Source organism: Diceros bicornis, chromosome X (genome assembly GCF_020826845.1).
Source record: "Diceros bicornis minor isolate mBicDic1 chromosome X, mDicBic1.mat.cur, whole genome shotgun sequence".
Lineage (NCBI taxonomy): Eukaryota > Metazoa > Chordata > Mammalia > Perissodactyla > Rhinocerotidae > Diceros > Diceros bicornis.
In genome coordinates this window covers 23,836,971-23,857,514 of record NC_080781.1, presented here as the reverse complement: position 1 = coordinate 23,857,514, position 20,544 = coordinate 23,836,971, and positions in this window count along the sequence as shown.

Genomic DNA, 20,544 nt, shown 5'->3' with positions numbered 1-20,544 from the left:
TCCCTTAGCAACTTTCAAATATGCAATACAGTATTATTAACTGTCGTCACTATGCTGTACTTTACATCTCCATGACTTAATTACTTTATAACTGGAAGTTTGTACCTTTTGACCCCCTTCACCCATTTCTCCCACCCCCCTAACCACCGCCTCTGGTAACCATCAACCTGTTCTCTGTATCTTTGGGCTTGGTGTAACATGTTGTTCTTTATCTTCTATGTAATCTGTCTAGATAGCAAAGATTCTGTATCTTAACAGAATAACGTTTTATGGTTTGGGTTGGCTTTGTTAAATCCTTGATTATTTAAAAAAACAAAGGGTTTTCACTTAGGAAAAAGCTAATTTTCTTTACCTCCCATATTACCTTTAAAAAATATTTATTCTCACTTTGATTTAAATAGGAATCCAAGTATTTTTTCTTAGTAACACATGATCCTATTTTAATCAAGTATTCAAATCTCCTGACAACTTTTGACATTTTGCCTTCCCAAAATGGAATAAGAATTTCATTGATGTCTTTTATGCATACCATTGTTTTCCTACAGGCCACTAGAAGATCACACAGGATTTGTTCTTTTACCTTGAAAAAAGGTGCTCATAATAATTAGGTTTATTTGATTAGATTATTTGATTATTGATTTATTCGTTTGACAGTGGCATGGGAAACATTGTCAAATCAGACGAGATGCTTAGCCTTCTCTAGGTTATATATGTATGGGTAAAACGTTATTAATATGAATATTTCAGAAAGTGTATGCAATATGGGAAGTTTCTGGAAAATTATCAATACCCGACCTGTCCATAACATGTTTCTATTTATCAGAGTCTTGGTACTGCTTTGCTTGATATTAGACCACAAAGGACATAATTGGAAACATCCAAGGCCTTTCCTGGAATGTCATATTCAAGAATGATACTCATATAATCAAATGTGACCAGACACTTTTGATAAACTAAGGTTGACTTTATGGAGCCAATACTTACAAAGACCTCTTGGGAAAACTGGTTTGGTACCTGGCTTACAGGGTTCTCAGACTCACAGGTGAATAAGGAGAGTCACTTCCTGGCAGGCCCAGGAAGCAGGATATTTTGGGGACTTCAAGAAGAGAAGACTTTGCTCAAATCTATATTACTGCTGGTGGAATCTTATTGTGAGTTCTCGGCTTCTCTGCCTCAACGGGCTTTTAAAAGTCCAATCTGAATGTCCTTATGAAAATTTCTGGGAAAAAAAAAATCAAGAAGTCCCATATAGTAAATTACCATTCTTGCTGCACCTATGTAAATAATTAGGCCAAATCTAAGACTAGTTTTATTTTTGATCAAGAATAATCTTTCTTTGAGATTATTTTTGATGAAAAACATGGAGATAATAGAGAGAAATTTTGTGTTTCAGTGGGAAACTATGCATTATCTGTAGCATAACCTTCTGGATTATCAGATTTCAATCATATTCATTGTCTTTGAGCTATTTTGCACCTTTTTGTAAACTGTGGGTAACTGATGGACACTATTTTGCCTGGTGGAGATTTTATTGACTGCTTCTCCCACTATGGAAAACCGAGTTTTGGTATCTAGCTGCAAATTGGACTGGATTCTGTTATCTTGCCCAAATTGTCAAACCTTACCATATTTTCATTTCTTCATGTTTCCTTCAATATCTGGTTACAATCCTCCAAACTAACATTTCCGATTTTTCTCCCTACTGCCTGACTTGGAGTCACTAAGAACTAAAACCTCACTACACAGACCCTCATTAGAACTCTAGGTTGCCTTGCAGCTGACCCTTTCCTCCAAGATCTGAAGACTCCCTGCCAGCTGAAGTTCAGTGACTTGCTATAAATTACAAAGAACTCATCACTATAGCAGACTACGCATGGGAAATCCACTGTCTGGACCACTAAGGAAGTCTGGCAAAATGCTTTGGTCGTGCATGTCATTATATGAGAGGTAACCAGGACTGTGGACACCATCACTAAGAGCATTGACATCCTAATTGAGAGTTTCAAGAAACTCAATGAGTGGGGCTGCATAACTGAAAGATTTTACTCCACGAACCTGTTAGAATCCACTAGACTAGTTACTCTCCAAGTTCAGTTTCTGTCTCCTTACTTTAATGCAACAATTTATATATTTCTATTTTTTCATTTAGACAATCTTCTTTTAAGATGCCTGATCCCCAGAACCCTAAAACAACTGACCATTGCCAGTATCTCCCAAGAGATTGTTCAACTGGTTTTACAGGAACAATGCCAACAAGAATCCCTGAGGGACTATTTCTGAAACACTGATTTGCCAACTAGGGAGGTTTATGAATGTCTCTGAGTTGTTCAACAGCAATGATACTCATTCATCATGAAGAAAAGAGGGGATTGACAATGTTGAAATTTATCTGAGGCCTATGCTCCTGGGAAGAGGTGGTGGTTGAAAAATCCCCCTAACTTTTGTGTTCTGAGAATGGGCTAACCATAAAAGGCCTCCCTGCTTTCCCATATTCTGAGATAAGACCCACCTCTACCCTTCCTGAGCCACTCAGATAAGATCCCTCTTCGTCCTTCCTATGACTCTCATAAAACTCACTGACGACTCCCTTGTTTACCTGCCTCTATAAAATTCCAGGCCTCCTTCCTTTTCTTTGAGATGTTCCTCATTAATATAACATGCTCCCTGTTGTAATAGTCTGAATAAAGTCACTTCCTTAATTGTCCGGTTCATTCTGCCTTTCACAAAAGTCAAGATCCAATAAAGTGACACTTATTCTATTTCATAGGCAAGAACAAAGGCTCTTAGGTAGAAAATAACACCTTTATTAACATGGACCATGACATCAGAAAAAATTTAACATGACTCTATAATAACCCAACTAATCTTATACTATAAATATTGTGAAATAATTCACTAAAAAAGGAGTGAAATTATTTTAAAATTTTGGCTTAAAATACTTTACCTGTCCTTTAACTGTCCCCATGTATAAAAAGGAAGCGACCATTGCTACAAATAGGTGAAAATTTGAAACTCACCATGAGGAAATGACCAATGGGCCTTCAGGAGTGTGTGTGTGGTGTTTGCAGTGCTCTCTAACTGGTTTTGCCCCTTTGTTTATTCCTAAAAGCACTACTACAAGGCTCTTTTTTTTTTTTTTTTTTTTTTGGGGTGTGAAAGATAGTCCCTGAGTTAACATCTGTGCCAGTCTTCCTCTATTTTCTATGTGGGATGCTGCCACAGCATGGCTTGAAGAGCCGTCTGTAGGTCCACTCCCGGGGATCTGTACCTGGGAACTCCAGGCTGCCAAAGCAGAGCACACAAACTTAACCACTATGCCACTGGGCCAGCCCCATGGCTCTTTTGAGCAAAATATTTTGCTAAAGGTTTGAGAAAAATGCAAAGAGAGTAAAACAGAGCATGGAAGATTAATTTAAAATATGTAATAAAATCATAGCCCCAAAGTTTCTCCGTGATCCCCACTCTGGGAAACCCCTCACTGGCTATGCTTCTCCTTCTGCCCAGTGCTCCTTGTCATTAGGATAACTCTGGTTCCTCCTTCTTTTGCTTCCAGATCTTGGGTCTTTCCAAACTTCTGTCATTTAATTTTTAAAAATGGTGAAATATTACAAACACACAGAAAATAGTGTTAAAAGATAATTTTCAGAAAAGGTAAAATCATGACTCTCATACAGATATAAAAGTGAACACATGTTAAATAATTTATTTTATTCATATGCTATGAGGGAACCGGGCAGATGTTGTAACCAGTTCAAAGCATAGGTTTATGGCATACATTGTGTAGATGCATGAGTGTATACTTATCTCCAAACTCGTCATGTTTATTCATTAAATATGTACAGATTTTTGTATGTCAATCGTACCTCAATAAAGTGGTTAAAAAAAGGAAAAAAGTCAAAATAGCACAAATTTGTATGCAGTAAAGTAATGTTGAGATTAATTGGAAATGGAGACAAAAGTGTGGTTTTTATTTTTGGCTATGGGAGAGAAAGTCAATTAAATCTTTACCAGATAGGGCAGTTTAATAGAGTGCAGAAATTTAATGTGACAGTGTTGAACTTTATTTGAGCCCTGTATCTATCAGTTACCTATGGATTGTAAAGAGGTGTAAAATAGCTCAAAGACAATGAACAGACCTAGAATCTGATAACTCAGAAATGTGTACTATAGAAAATGTGCAGTTTTCCATTGAAATACAATTTTTTCCTACAATAGACTTGCATGTAATCTATAAAAAAGAGATGACATTTTACTTTATTATTTCAGATCACCTTTTTATAAAGAAATAAATTATAATAGGTAAAACTAAAGCCTCAAATCACTCTACTCCCACCCCCTTCCTGCCCAAAAGTTACCACTGCCCTGAAGTCATTATATATTCTATCCAAACACTTTTTTGTAATTTTACTACAAATATAAGTGCCCACAAAAATGTATTTTTTTTCTGCATTTAATAATTTAGAAAATTATATCATTACATTTATATCCATGTGCAAATTTTGACTCAACTATATTTTTGAGATAGAAATGTGAATTATAATCAAATTTTCTAATTTTATTTTATTTGTTTTATTATTTTTTTGTGTATGTGAGGAAGATTAGTCCTGAGCTAACATCTGTTGCCAATCCTCCTCTTTTTGCTGAACGAGATTAGCCCTGAGCTAACATCTGTGCCCATCTTCCTCTATTTTGTATACGGGATGCCTGCCACAGCATGGCTTGATAAGCAGTGCGTAGGTCTGATCCCGGGATCCGAACCTGCAAACCCTGGACCACCAAAGAGGAGCATGCAAACTTAACTACTACATCGCTGGACCAGCCCCCAAATTTTCCAATTTTAAACCATCCTTGTATTTCTTATATAAAACACGATTAAAAACTTTGGTTTATTTTAAAATGTATAGCTGAATTTGATTTTCTAATTTTTTTTGTCTAGTTTATAAGCAAGATTTGTCTGTAATTTTTCTTTCTCATATTTCTATGGATGATTTTGGTACGGAGGTTATACTCATTTGATAAAATGATTTGAGTGATTTCTCTCTTTTCCATTCTTTGGAACTGTTTGTCTAAAATAAGAATGATCTGGGGGCCAGCTTGGTGGCGTAGTGGTTAAGTTTGCGGGTTCTGCTTTGGTGGCCTTGGGTTCCTGTGTTTGGATCCTGGAGACTTACACACCACTCATCAAGCCATGCTGTGGTGGCATCCCACGTACAAAGTAGAGTAATATCGGCACAGATGTTAGTTCAGGGCCAATCTTCCTCACCGAAGGAATAAATAAATAAAAATAAAAGTAAAATAAGAATGATATGGTCCCTGAAGATTTGTTAGACTGTCATGTGAAAATTTCTAGGCTGGTTTCCCGCTCCCTATCTACTAGGTTAACTGGTGATTCAATTTCTTTAAGAGTTATAGATCTGTTTAGATTTTTAAAAATTTCTTATTGAACTGATTTTAGTGCATTACATTTTTTTCCAAAAAGTTGTCCATTTTTCACATTTTGACTTTGTTGATTTAAAGAGGTACATGGTATACTCTTTTTTGGTTATCATTTTTATTGTAAAAAATGCATGACATAAAACATACCAGTGTAATTGTGTAAGTGTACAGTTCAGTAGTGTTAAGTATATTCATATTGTTGTGCAATCTCCAGAACTTTTTCATCTTGCAAGACAAAAACTCTATACCCATTAAAAAGCAATCCCTTACTTCCCCGTCTTCCCTAGTGCCTGGCAACCACCATTCTACTTTCTGTCTCTATGAATTTGACTACTCTGGATAGCTCATGTAAGTGGCATCATACAATATTCATTTTTTAGTGACTGGTCTATTTCTCTTAGAATAATGTCCTCAAGGTTCATCCATGTTGTAGCATGTGTCAGAATTTCCTTCCTTTTTAAGGCTGAATAACATTTCATTGTATGTATATTCCACATTTTGCTTATCCATATATCTGTTGAGGGACACTTGGGTTGCTTCCACCTCTTGGTTATTGTGAATAGTGCTTCTATGAATCTGGCTGTGGAAATATCTCTTCGAGATCCTGCTTTCAGTTCTTTTGGATATATATCCAGAGGTGGAATTGATGGATCATATGGCAATTCTCTTTTTATTTTTTTTGAGGAACTACCATACAGTTTTCCATAGAGGCTGCATCATTTTACATTCCTACCAACAGTGCACGAGGATTCCAATTTCTTCACATCCTCACTAACACTTGTTATTTTCTGTGTTTTTGTTGTTGTTTTTGTTCTTTTTTTGATAGTAGCCATCCTAGTGGGTGTGAGATGGTATCTTATTATGGTTTTGGTTTGTAGTTCCCTAATGATTAGTGATATTGAGCATCTTTTCATATACTTGTTGGCCATTTGTGTATCATCTTTGGAGAAATGTCTATTCAAGTCCCTTGCCCATTTTTTTAACTGCGTTGTTTTTTGTTGTTGAGTTATAGGAGTTCTTTGTTATATTCTGCGTATTAACCCCTTATCAGATATATGATTTGCAAATATTTTCTCTCATTCCAGAGGTTTCCTTTTCACTCTGTTGATTGTGTTCATAGTATACTCTAATATGCTAAAAATTTTTGCCATAACTATTGCAGTCATGTATTCTTTTTTATTCATTTATTTATTTTTGCTGAGGAAGATTCACCCGGAGCTAACATCCACTGCCAATCTTCCTCTTTCTGCATGTGAGCTGCCACCATAGCATGGGCACTGACACATGAGCAGTGCAGGTTTTCACTTGGGAACCAAATCCGGGCCGCTGAAGCTGAGCGTACCAAACTTAACCACTAGGCCACCAGGGCTGGACCTCTTTTTTACTTTTAATATTGGGCGTGTATCATCTCTCTCATACACACACACACACACACACACACACACACACACACATCCTTCCCCCAAATTGATCAACCTTTTCAGAGCTTTTTATCTTTTTAGTCTCTTGAGATAGCCAACTTTGGTTTTTGTTAATTTTTTCTGTTGGTTTTCTCTTTCGTGAATGCTTATTTTATTGGCTTCTTTCAGTTTTTGTTCATCTTTCTTTTTGTTTTTTCAAACTCCTGACTTCCTTGTTCTGTTTATTTGATATTTCTTCTTTTCTAATCTGTGTGTTTAGTTTTTTTTTTTTTTATTTATTTATTTTATTTTTTCCCCCAAAGCCCCAGCAGACAGTTGTATGCCATAGTTGCACACCCTTCCAGTTGCTGCACGTGGGACGCGGCCCCAGCATGGCCAGAGAAGCGGTGCGTCGGCGCGCGCCCGGGATCCGAACCCAGGCCACCAGCAGCGGAGCGCGCGCACTCAACCGCCAAGCCACGGAGCCGGCCCCGTGTGTTTAGTTTTTAAAATGTGCCTTAAGTGCTTTTTAGCTTCATCCTCAAACTATTGATATATAGATTTTTCATTGGTGGTCTGCAATTTCATATTATTCATATAACTGTGGAGCGATTTTTATTTATTCTGCTCAGGACTTATGCTTCTCATTGTTAAGTATCAATATCGTCAATCAATACTGGAACACTCTCAGCCATTTTCATTTCTAATATCACCTAAGGTACATTCTCTCTACTCTTTTCTCCTTCAGGAACATATACTAAAAATATATTGGACTCACATTTTATCCCCAGTTGCTCCTAAACTTTCTGTTCTATTTTCCATCTCTTTATTTCTCTCTGTGGTATTTTGAGCAGTTATTTCCCACACCTATCATCCAGATTACTAGTTATCTCTTCAGCTGAGTCTAATTTGCTTTTGAACACAAACATGCACATTTAATTGACCATATTTTTGATATCAAAACATTTTAAACTTAAGCTTTATTTTTAGTTTTCCAAATCTGTATTGGCCCAAGGAACAGGTTTTGACTTTTTAGAGGCGATATTTTTGTAGCACCCAGTAGAGAGCCAAAAGTTTCCTTGCTGGTTAGTTTTCCACCTCCCCACCTCCCCCAGTACTCACTTTAACGGAGGATGCAGATTTCTGGGTGTCCTTGATATTTCCTAGGGCCTTATCCAACTTCCTGTCTCATACAAGTCCTGCATTTCATCTCCTATGTGACATAAGAACCAAAGACCTTGGTTTTTGCATCCAACCACCCTTTCTCAGAATAGCAGCAGCAATAACACCTGAAAAAATTAGCACTATCATTTCCTTCTTCAATTTTGACAACTGGGATGGAGGATTACTCTTTCTTTTTCTTGAGATCAACTAACGCATTAACTTTTTTGTTATTGTGATAGCCAGCATTTCCAGTTGATTTTAGAGTTTTGTTTTGTTTTGTTTTTTTGTGAGGAAGCTCAGCCCTGAGCTAACACCTGCCAATCCTCCTCCTTTTGCTGAGGAAGACTGGCCCTGAGCTAACATCTGCCAATCCTCCTCCACTTTATGTGGGATGCCGCCACAGCGTGGCCTGACACGTGGTTTGTCGGTGCGCGCCCAGGATCCGAACCCGGGCCACCAGCAGCGGAGCACACGCACTTAACCGCTACGCCATGGGGCCAGCCCCTAGAGTTTTGTTTTTGATTTTGTTTTTTCTTAACCTTAGTTATCTTTCCACAGCAGGCTTAATGATCTCCCTCTTGAACTGCTAAAGGACTAGTTCCAAATTTCTGCTACGTGGTTATGCCGAGCAATTTAGTAGTACCTTTGTTATATTTCCCACCTTCCAAATGAATCTTCTCCAAAAGTCTTATGAATGTAATCTTCCAAAGAAAAGACCAGAACACCTAAATTGCAATTTTTCCAACTTTAGAGCTCCCAGATTAAATTGTAACTATTCTTTAAGTTGACATTTCTTTTCTCTAATATATATTACATTAAGCCAAGAATATGATCTAATGTATGCAATAGCTATTTCAATCTTGCTGTGCATTGATGAAGAGTAAACAGTCAATGGTAGTGACAGTCTCATATATGGTGCACTGGGGAGATGCTCTTGGAATATTATCAAATGGAACATTATGGAGAGGGGAGAGTGAGGAGGCTTAACTCTAAAAGAGAAAGCTTATAGGCATATGCCCATTGTTTTCAAATGTTTTATGAGTTGCTGTGTGGAACATGAATTAATTTGCTCTAACTTGTTCCAGAGTGCAGTGGAAGTTCCAGTGAGTACATTTATAAAGATGTAGATTTTTGCTAAGTAGAATAAGAACTGTTACAAATAAAATGGCTTGTCTTTGACGGTAATCAGCTTTGGAGGAACGTTAGCAGAGGTGGCTAACACTGTCACTGGTGCTCTAAGGGGATTTTGGCAAGTGGAGGAAGTTTGAACTAGATAGCTTTTCATGTCTCTTTCAGAGATTCTTTTCTTCTATGAAGCTCCCACATCTTGAAGCTTTTCTATTATTGCATTTAGTACTGTGAATTGGTGGGAGATTTGTTAATGATTAAAATAGGCAGGTAGCTATAGATTTTTGAGGAAATAGAAGTTGAAGGATAGACTATAAATATATGAGCCAATCATTCTAATATTACTTTATCTCTGCCACTATGCTGTTCTTCATTACTAATTCTCATCTTTGTTTGGATGGATATACTATCTACCCTGTATGAAACCTAGGGCCACAAAATTTATAAATTTACATCCCGGTTAAATCATAAAAATGTTTTGGAATTCCAGCTTCAAACTTCTTCGATTCCTTCTGTGACCAAATTAAAACCTTTTGTTTCTGAAATGTCCCTTCCCTTTTCAACTGCAGCACGGTTTTTTCTCAGCATTATGGTAGGTCCATGTTTATTTCTGATTGCTTTTTTAAAGCTACACTCAAGCTTCAGCTTTGAAACTTATTTATCACCAAATGTTACAGGTTGAATTGTATCCCCCCCCCCAATTCATATGTTGAAGTCCCAGTACCTCAAAATGTAACCTTATTTGGATATGGGGTAGATGCAGATGTCATTAGTTGAGATGAGTCATACTGGAGTAGAGTGGGTCCCTACTCCAGTATGACTGGTGTCCTTATAAGAAGGGGAAATTTGGATACAGACACGCACACAGGGGAAATGTCATGTGAACATAAAAGCAGAGATTGGGGTGATGTGTCTACAAACCAAGGAATGCCAAAGTTTGCCAGCAAACCATCAGAAGCTAGAGTAGAGGTATGGAACAGATTCTCCCTCACATGCCTCAGAAGGAACCGACCCTGCCAACACCTTGATCTTAGACTTTTATTAGACTCCAGAACAGTGAGACAATAAATTTTTGGTGTTTAAATCACCCAATGTGGTACTTTGTTATGGTAGCTCTAGCAAACTAATACAATAGATATGAAAAAACTTGACCCTACCACAAAACAAATCAGTGGGCTTGAGTTTGCAATGTAACAGAAGGTACCCTCTCCCCTTATAGTGATCTTGTAAAGTTCCAGAATAGCTTAAAGTCTTAAGAATACACTGAAGTCAAATTTTTGGTAACAATCATGCATGAATATTTTATTAATAAATATTTCAAAGAAGGGTGCATTTAGTATGCACATATTTAAATTGTTTTCATTTAACCATGCACTTGCACTTTGTGTTCCTTGCCACTGACATATACCCAGTCAGAACAGCTTTTAACTTTTCAGTTACAAATGAAATGTTTTTCAGCAGAGCAGCAGTTTTTCCTCATTAACAAAAAGACTCTTCAAATTTACTTCTCAAAGTAAAAAATTCGGAGAAATTGTAAAGTAACCCAAACTTAGAATTTTGTTGCCTGAACAAAAATTAGGCCAAAGTAAAAATAAATTAAGCTGAGTGCAATTTTATAATAAGAATAAATATGATTCCTAGGACAATTAAAACAAGTTCTGCCAGGAGTCAAATTTGAAAGCTTGTTCCAAAATATCAGAAGAAGAGCTTTTAGTTACTGATAGATTATTAAGCTAAAATCCAGAAACATTAAAAACTGACTTAAGCAGGGGCCGGCCAGGTGGCACAAGCGGTTAAGTGTGCGTGCTCTGCTTCGGTGGCCCGAGGGTTCGCGGCTTCGGATCCCACTGCACACCAACACACCGCTTATCAAGCCATGCTGTGGCGGCGTCCCATATAAAGTGGAGGAAGATGGGCATGGATGTTAGCTCAGGGGCAATCTTCCTCAGCGAAAAAAAAGAGAGGAGGATTGGCATCAGATGTTAGCTCAGGGCTGAACCTCCTCACAAAAAAAAAGAAAAAAAAACTGACTTAAGCATTTGACTTCTAGTTATATTAAGCTATAGTAGCGTCCTCACTACCCTAGAACTAGAGAATGTTTCTCATCCTTGCCTCGAGAAATTTCTGTTGTATAATTCTTGCCTGTAGACTATTAGATTTGCAAGTTGAGGGACCAGTATCAAGGAGTAAGAGATGGACTTTGGAGGCAGAAAGAGCTGAGGTCACATCCCAGCTCAGCCACTTAGAAGCTACAGGCAAGTTGTTTAAATTTCTCAGCCTCGACTTGGCCTCAGGTAGGCAAGAAACTACTTTGAAAGACTTTAATAATTATGAAAATTGAGTGTAAAATGCCTCACACAGTTTCCAGATTGTAGTAGGAGGTCAATAAGTAGTAATTATTGTTATTAAGTTGACTTTTCTTCCAACTAAATCTGATGTTATAATCGTTCCTTTCCCCCTGTCTTGTTATAAATGAACTTGGTATTCATTTTTCTTCCCATATGTGAACTTTCTACCACTAATTTAAAAGAGGAAAAGCTATGGCTTTAGTGGCTTTAAGGAAAAGTTAATGTGGAGCCTGAATAATGGTCTTCAAATATGTCCATGTCCTAATCTCCAGAATCTGAATATGTTACCTTATGTGGCAAAAGGGACTTTGCAGATCTGATTAAGTTATTGACTTTGAGATTGGGGGGGGCGTGCATCTTGGAGTGTCAAGATGGGCCTGATGTACTCACATGAGTATTTATCAGAAGGACACAGGAGGAGTCAGATTCAGAGGACAAGGTGATGTGATGATGGAAGCAGAGATTGGAGTGATGTGCTTTGAAGATGGAGGAAGGGGCCACAGTCCAATGAATACAGGCAGCCACTAGAAGTTGAAAAAGGCAAGGAAATAGATTTTCCCATAGAGCCTCCACAAGGGACCAGCCCTGCCAACACCTCGAGTTTAGCTCAGTGAAACTGACTTCAGACTTCTGCCATACAGAACTGTAAGAATAAATTTGTGTTGTTTTAAACCACTAAGTTTGTGGTAATTTGTTACAGTGGCAACAAGAAACTAATACAGGTAGAGATGAAGTCATTTGAGGTCTGTATGTTAGCTAACATTATGTAATAAACCACCCTAAATCATAGCGACTTAGAATAACAAGGATTTATATAGCTCACAAGTCTTTGGATCAGCTGTAGGGTTCTGCAGATCTGGTCTGGGATTGGCTGATCTCAGATGGGCTTACTCATGCATCTCAGGTCACATTGCCAGATCTGCTGTATACTGGCTGGTCTAGGGAGATCTTAGCTGAAAAAGGAAGATTCATCTCTGCTCCACATGCTCCCCAGAAGAGCTAGCCTAAGCTTGCCCATACAGCATGTGGACAGATTTCCAAGAGAGAGGACAAGAAAGGATGCTTGACCTCTTGAGGCTTAGGCTCAGAAATGACACAGTGTCATGTACACCAGATTCTGTCGGCCAAAACAGATCACAAATCTTTCCAGGTTATTTTTTTTTTTGAGGTAACATTGGTTCATAACATTGTATAAATTTCAGGTGTACATCATTATATTTCGATTTCTGTGTAGAATACATCATGTTCACCACCCAAAGACTAATTACAATCCGTCACCACACACATGTGCCCAGTAACCCCTCTTGCCCTCCTCCCTCCCCCCCTTCCTCTCTGGCAACCACCAATCTAATCTCTGTATCTGTTTGTTGTTGTTGTTGTTTTTATCTTCTATTTATGAGTGAGATCATATGGTGTTTGACTTTCTCCATCTGACTTATTTCACTTAGCATAATACCCTCAAGGTCCATCCATGTTGTCGCAAATGGCAAGATTTCATCTTTTTTTATAGCTGAGTAGTATTCTACTGTGTGTATATATACCACATCTTCTTTATCCATTCGTCCCTTGATGGGCACTTAAGATGTTTCCAAGCCTTGGCTATTGTGAATAAAGCTGCAATGGACATAAGGGCGCATGTATCTTTGTGCATTCATGTTTTCAGGTGCTTTGGATAAACACCCAGAAGTGGAATAGCTGGATCGTATGGTAGTTCTATTCTTAATTTTTTGAGGAATCTCCATACTGTTTTCCAGAGTGGCTGCACCAGTTTGCACTCCCACCAGCAGCGTGTAAGAGTTCCCTTTTCTCCACATCCTCTCCAACATTTGTTATTTTTTGTCTTGTTAATTATAGCCATTCTGACAGGCGTGAGGTGATATCTCATTGTAGTTTGGATTTGCATTTCCCTAATAATTAGTGATGTTGAACATCTTTTCATGTGTCTGTTGGCCATCTGTATATCTTCTTTAGAAAAATATCTGTTCAGATCTTTTGCCCATTTTTTAATTTGGTTGTTAGTTTTTTTTGTTGTTGAGATGCATGAGTTCTTTATATATTTTGGATATTAACCCTTTATCAGATATATGGTTTGAAAATATCTTCTCCCAATTCTTAGGTTGTCTTTTCATTTTGTTCATGGTTTCCTTTGCTGTGCAGAAGTTTTTTAGTTTGATGTAGTCCCATTTGTTTTTTTTTCTTTTGTTTCTCTTGCCCAGTCAGACATGGTACTCGAAAATATGTTGCTAAGACTGATGTCAAAGAGTGTACTGCCTATGTTTTCTTCTAGAAGTGTTATGGCTTCAGATCTTACATTCAAGTCTTTAATCCGTTTTGAGTTAATTTTTGTGTATGGTGTAAGATAATGGTCTACTTTCATTCTTTTGCATGTGGCTGTCCAGTTTTCCTAACACCGTTTGTTGAAGAGACTTTCCTTTCTCCATTATATGTTCATGGCTCCCTTGTTGAAAATTAGCTGTCCATAGATGTGTGGGTTTATTTCTGGGCTCTTGATTCTGTTCCATTGATCTGTGTGTCTGTTTTTGTGCCAGTACCATGCTGTTTTGGGTACTATAGCTTTGTAAGTAAAGGCTTTCCAGGTTTTAGTGGTTAGTGAAATAGATTTCACTTCTTAATGGGAGAAACTGCAAAGCCATATTGTAAAGGGTGGATATAGAGAGAAGTAAAGAATTTGAGATATTTTGCAATCAATGTACCACACAGCCAGTCTTGGAGAAACATTTATCTTGGTTTTCACTTCATTTCCAAGCTCTTGCATTTGGGCATCCCTGCGACCATCTCATAATTTCCTCTTTCTCTGTAATACCCATAGGCTGACAAGCTTTTGATAACCTACTGTTGGCTATTAGTTTTGAAAAGATCTGATCAACGAATTCACTTGGCGGCATACCTAGCTATTTACCTAGTGAAATTTGCCTCCTCCTCCTTCGCTTACGTTGACATTTTAATGGCAAAGTGTCTAAAAGTTTTTGCCAAATTGCTTTTTCAATGTGTGATTCCAGGTTCAACAAGCCTCATCCATGTGGAATTATAATGGAGTGGTATCTCAAGACTTTCCTGAACTCTTTCTAACACAGCTTAGCTAAGGACACAAAAGACCATATGCTGCATGCTGCCTTTTCTACATAAGATCTTTCCTTTCTGTTTCTTTATCCAGGTGTTATTTTTTTTTTAAAGAAACAATGGTGTAGGCACATATGTGGATGCCTATTAGACTAAAAGAAGTTAGTGGGCTTGTGTCATGCAAGTTCCAGAGTCCAGATGGGTTAGTGTGGCAGCTGTGACTTGATCAAGCGTGAAGGTGTTTCTCCCAGGAAGCATTGACAATAGCAACACCAACTCCCCAAGAGCCATCTGGGTTAGTTTTTATTTACTTAATTTTTATCGTTCTTCTTCTTCTTAAGATCTCATCAAATCCAGAAAACCGATGATGAATGCGTGGATGAGGCTCACTATTGTCCCTGAAATTGCTGATGTCTAGTCCCTTGAAATTTCTGTCTCCTAGTAAAACTTAATCTGTTGAATCAACCTTGGAACTATCTCAAATCTTTCTTCTCTAGTTGCATTGCCACTTTCTTAGTTCAGTTCGTTATCACTTTTTAAAATTTTATTTTTAAATTTAACATGCAGTAAAATTAACATTTATGGTCTATAGTTCTATAAATTTTAACCCATATATAGATTTGTGTAACCACCACCATAATCAGAAAACAAAACAGTTCCATCTGTGCATAATGTTTAAAGCAGCTCTATTCATAATCTCCAAAAACTGGAAGCAACCCAAATGCCCTTTGATAGGTAAATGGATAAACAAATTGTGGTACATTCATACAATGAAATCATACTCTGTAATAAAAAGGATGCAACTATTGATACAAGTAACAACTTGGATGAATTTCATAATCATTATGCTGACTAGAAGAGGCCAGTCTCAAAAGGTTGCGTGTTGTATGATTCCATTTATATAACATTGTCACTCTTTGCTCAAACTTTCCAATCCCTTCCTATTTGGTTCAAGTTCAGTGTTGCTCCAGTTTACAATATGGCTTCAGACACTTTTGCAGCAAATGGTCTTTTAAAAATAAAAATCAAATCATACCAGAGAGCTGCTTAAATCACTTCTATGATTCTGCAACTTTCTGCATATGATTTAGAAAGTTCTTTATGATGTGGGTCTTGCCTACTTTTCTGGCCTAATCCCCTGCCTCACTCCTCCGATGGCCAATGTTCTAATAGTCGTCAGCATATTACTACTGTTCCTTGAATGCATCATCCTCTCCAGTTCTTCTACATCTTTCTCTCTTGTCTGAAAATTCCCACATCTCCCCATCTACCTCGTCATCCTTCTTAGCACTTAAAGTTCTAAGCCAAGCATTCAAGAAACAACTCTGCTGAAACAAATTCGCTGATTTCTTTCCGGGAGATCATTGGGAGCCTCGAGTTTCTCAGTTTGTGTCTGTGATTATAGAGGTGGTTAAGAAGGGAGCTTGCCCATGAATATATTAAAATGATTTGGAAGGGGTAGGATTGGCAGGTGTGAAGCCTCTCTAAGGCAAAGTGAATTTCAGCTTCTTCATTTAAAGCTTCTAGAGATCACAGTTGAGGTCTCTGCCCACATTGACAAATGGAATACACTGAGGAGGCATAAACACTTACTGAAACCCTTCTAGGAGCACATTTTGCCTGCCAGCAACTCTTTGCCAAGCAAACATTTTGAAAACACTTGGACGATCCTGGCTGCCCCAGTGTTTTCATAAATATTTCCATCCGGCAGTCACAGAAGCCTTGCAGAAGAGAGTGGTCAACAGGAAAACTTGAAATGGAAGAGGTTCAGTGAGCAGCTGCTGAGTTGTGAAAATGTATGCAAAAGCATATGGCTGTCTTTAGGGCCTTAAGGCAACATTTTAATGTTTTTAATTTTTTATCCTGCGAAGATCAAAACATATGATTCCACTTCAGAAGGTTTTCTTGTAAACAAACTCTTCACTTTCTAAAAGAGTGCATATATGTTTAGTATGGCATAAATATTTGTTTATCTAAAAATATGTTTTACTGAGAAACAAAATTTTTGGTATAATTTGACCTATTGGTCATCACGGATTTCTGATCATCTCTTTGGCATTCTCGCCTCATGTGTCCTTAATTTTCTACCATTTAAGCTGAATTGCAGAAGGATATCTAGGTGAAAAGCATTCAGAATTGGGTGCTGGTGCAGAATGCTGCAATTGGCTTACTTGAGTATAAATGATGAGCTTTCGACACTTCTCTGTAGTCAGCTATGTTTTGCGTTTACTTCAAGTATTGAACTATATGTAAAAATATCTCCACTGTTAAGATCCCAGATCTGCAGGTCATCCCTCTTCTTATATATTGGAATGGTGTTGGTTTAGCCACTAGCGATAAAACCTCTGCAGCGTGTCCCTTTCTGTAGGCAAGAAATTCCCCGTGGGAATCCTTTTCTTCATGTCAGGAAAGGACAGTTTTTCTGATACAGGCAAGAGATGTTTTAAACTCCATGAAACTTAGGCATATGTGTGTGCGTGCATGTGTGTGTGTATGTTCCCAACACATTTCTAAGTAAAAATGATTTTATAATTCTTAATAATGTCTGGTAGAAACTGGATTTTTGTACATTCAAATGTACAGATTGACAAATGATAAAAAAAAATGAGGAAGATATCCTAAAAGACATTAGGAACCTCAACTGGAAGGGCCTTCCCAGGGTAACACTTCCAGCCCCATGCCCCACACCCCTTTCTCCCCACTGGTTGAGGATTGCACTTTTACTCCATGTTTCTTAAATTCATTGAGGTAATTGATTAGATGCCTGTAAGGACTAGGGATTCTGTCGTCTTTCCTTCTGTCATGTGAGGCTGTGTTCCTTGGTGTGTCTGCTCTGATTTCTTTCCTTACAACTATTGTCCAAAAGTCTGAATTGGAGAAGAGGGAATTAAAAGTTAGAAGCAGGGCCAGAAGACCTAACAAGCCCATTTGGCCCTCACACCTCAGCCACATTGGCTGAAGACTTATCAGTAACAAAGGTGACATTTTGTCAAAATAAAAGGAAAAAAGTAAAAAGAAAATGAAAGCTAAAATCTCTATGTCTAGAATTGAGAAGCCAAAAACTTTTTAAATATTGTAGATCTTTGCCACAATTTAAAGCTAGACTGTAGAGAGCCAAAATCTCTCAGAGCTAAAAAGTTCTTCAAATATCATCTTCTCGTCTTTTGCCAAATCTTGTAGTCAGAAGCTGTACACACTTTGAGCCCAGTGCTGCTCCGACTTTAATGTGCATTTGGACCACCTGGGGATCTTGTTAAAATGCCGTTTCTGATTTAGAGGTCAGAGGTTAGGCCATTTCTAACAAGATCCCAGGTGATGCCAACGCTGGTAGACAACACTTGATGTAGCAAGGGCTGAGAGAAGAGCTGAAGGGAACAACTGGTCTCATTGAAGAGACTGAAAGAGCTTCGTGATTAGCTCTCAAATCTTCAGAGCTGTTCTTAAGGTAAAGTAACTCTTGGTAGTTATCTCGGGCCTTGGTGTTTTGCAAGTCTCCCAGTTCTAGGCACCATAGGTAAGTAGAACTCCAGGAATGCATCCTGTCTGGGAGAAGGAGGTTTTTCTACCTCTTTTCTGTGGATTGATGGGCTGGAAACAAAACAAAACAAAACAAAAATGCAAGTCTCTTTGGATCAGGGCCAGGGCCGCCTGGCTCCCAGACCACAGCATTGACCTTCCTTTGTCACTCTTTCTTCTCTCCAACGATGTAGATCTTTCCGTTAATTTAAAAAGATTTTATTTGTGCATGGGGAGAATGTGGAACTGCTTCTTTGAAATCTCTCAAGGTTTTTTATGTAAAGCCCAGGAAGGTACATCTTAGGAGAAGGTTTTGAAATTCTGGGAGTAGAGGGATGGAAAAAGGGATAAGAACGAAGTGGTATTTACAAAGGATTTTTCTTAAATTGCAAAATGGACATAGTGGGCTGATGATTAAAGGCAGGATATAGGTTTTAGGTTGCATGTAAGTTTTTAATGGAAAATGACATGATGAGTTAGATTTGGTGGCAGGGAATCAGAAATATTTTTGTCGATGATTTTGATACTATGAATTGCACAGAAACTCCTTAAACAATTTTCTGCCTGTTTGTTTATTTTATTCCCTATCAAAAGCAGTATGCAAATGGATGGAGTTTTAATTTTCTTTAATGCTCTGGGATATTTGGATAAAAAGGCATCATCAAGTATTTTTATGATTATAAGCTCACATTCATTGCTCTGTGGTAGAATATCATTAGTAGAATAGAACACTCTCAATAACTCACCTCCAAAATAGTTTTTTTCTTGGAAAATGCTTATTTTCAGTTTGGAACTTAAAATATCAAAATTTAAAAAGACTCTCCAGCATTCAAATGAAGTAGAATGTAGTTGTTTGCCTTCCCTTTGTCAGAGAGTGTTATTAGAGACTAAACAACAGAGAAAACATTCAGTAGCATTATCTAAGGACTGATTCTAATACGTCCAGAGCCAATTAGTTGCAAGTTAACCTTATGCTAAGAGGTAGAGGGTGATGGTGGTGGTGGAAGTAATTTACAAATAAGACCCCTTTTCATGTTTATTTATGTACATTCTCTTATTTTTAGCATCCTTCTTTTTTTTTTTTTTGGATATGCATTTTCCAAGGCATGTTTACCTACTCAAAGCCAGGATTGTGTTTAAAAATAGCAATTCAATATAACTTAGAGCAGCAGTGTTTTGTCCCCTTCCATTTATGTTGTACAGAAAAACAGACTTGTGTGTGGTGAAAGTGTGTTCAGCTGAAAGCTTTAAATTGGTGGCTAGTAGCCCAGTTACGATCAACTTGGCTGCCTGCTACTCCTTGGTAATGTGTTCTACAGGCTGTTGTTTTCTCCTGATTGCCTATTTACAGTGATTTACTCCAAATATGTGGGTGTCTTAAGTATATGGGTGTTGTCCAAAAAAAAAGTCAGTTTATTCTAAATGATGAAGTGAGAGGCAACACACAATAGCCTCCGTTGATCTACTAATTCTTAAATTGAAAAAAGACCTGCCATGGAGGCTTGGAGGCCAGCAGAGGAATCAGCTAAGAAGGAGGGAACCAGTTACAAGAAAATGGTCATGTAAAAAGGGCCCACTGCACAGCCATTGTGGGCACAGCACTGAAGTTAATGAAGTGGGCAGAGGGAAAGAGGTGGATAAAGCCTGAATCTTTAAGAAATTTATAAATCTAGTTGATGAGGCTGAACACCATCCAAACAAAATGATGAGCTCAATTGCAAAGCAGAATAAAAAATGACACTGTACCAATTTAATACATCATGACACACTGGCACAAGATAAGGCAACACTTCTTTCTAGGATTAAAAAATTACTCAATCAGAGTGAAAAAGTCTGGGGTGATTCTGATTGAGACCTCTCTCCAGTTAATATATATCCACTAATCAGTGCATTTGAAGTTAATGTTTTTCAATCATTTATTGGAGTTTACCTAGCTATGTCATAATTCAATATCAAATATTCAAATTTATTGAACACACCTACAGTATGACAAGCATTGTACTAGGTCTTAGGGCTTTATGGAAAAATAATATATGCTTATTGACACTCAGAAGCTCCAAATGTAGAGAGATGGGAGATAGATATGTGAAAATGTAACTGCAAACTAATGTGGTAACAATTATCCATCATATAAGAATAAACAAAATGATATAGGAGCATAGAGGACAGTTATCAAGTATACTTGAGTGATCCGGGAAAGGATTCTCAGAGGTTACATGAGGGATTTTTGTTATGCTCACTGAGATCCAAGTACACTGTGAGTATGGGATTGTACTGATTTTTCTAGTGTCAAGTCTCCATCAAGAAACAATGTTAGCTTGCCATGACATTCATTTAATGATTCTGTGCTAGCTTTGCGTGATCACTTTTGTTCCATTTAAAATGATCACAACTTCCTCATTTAGTTATTGTCTCAGAATTTTGCCATGGCTGGAGCTTAAAGCTATATGTCAATAATATGAAAACTTACC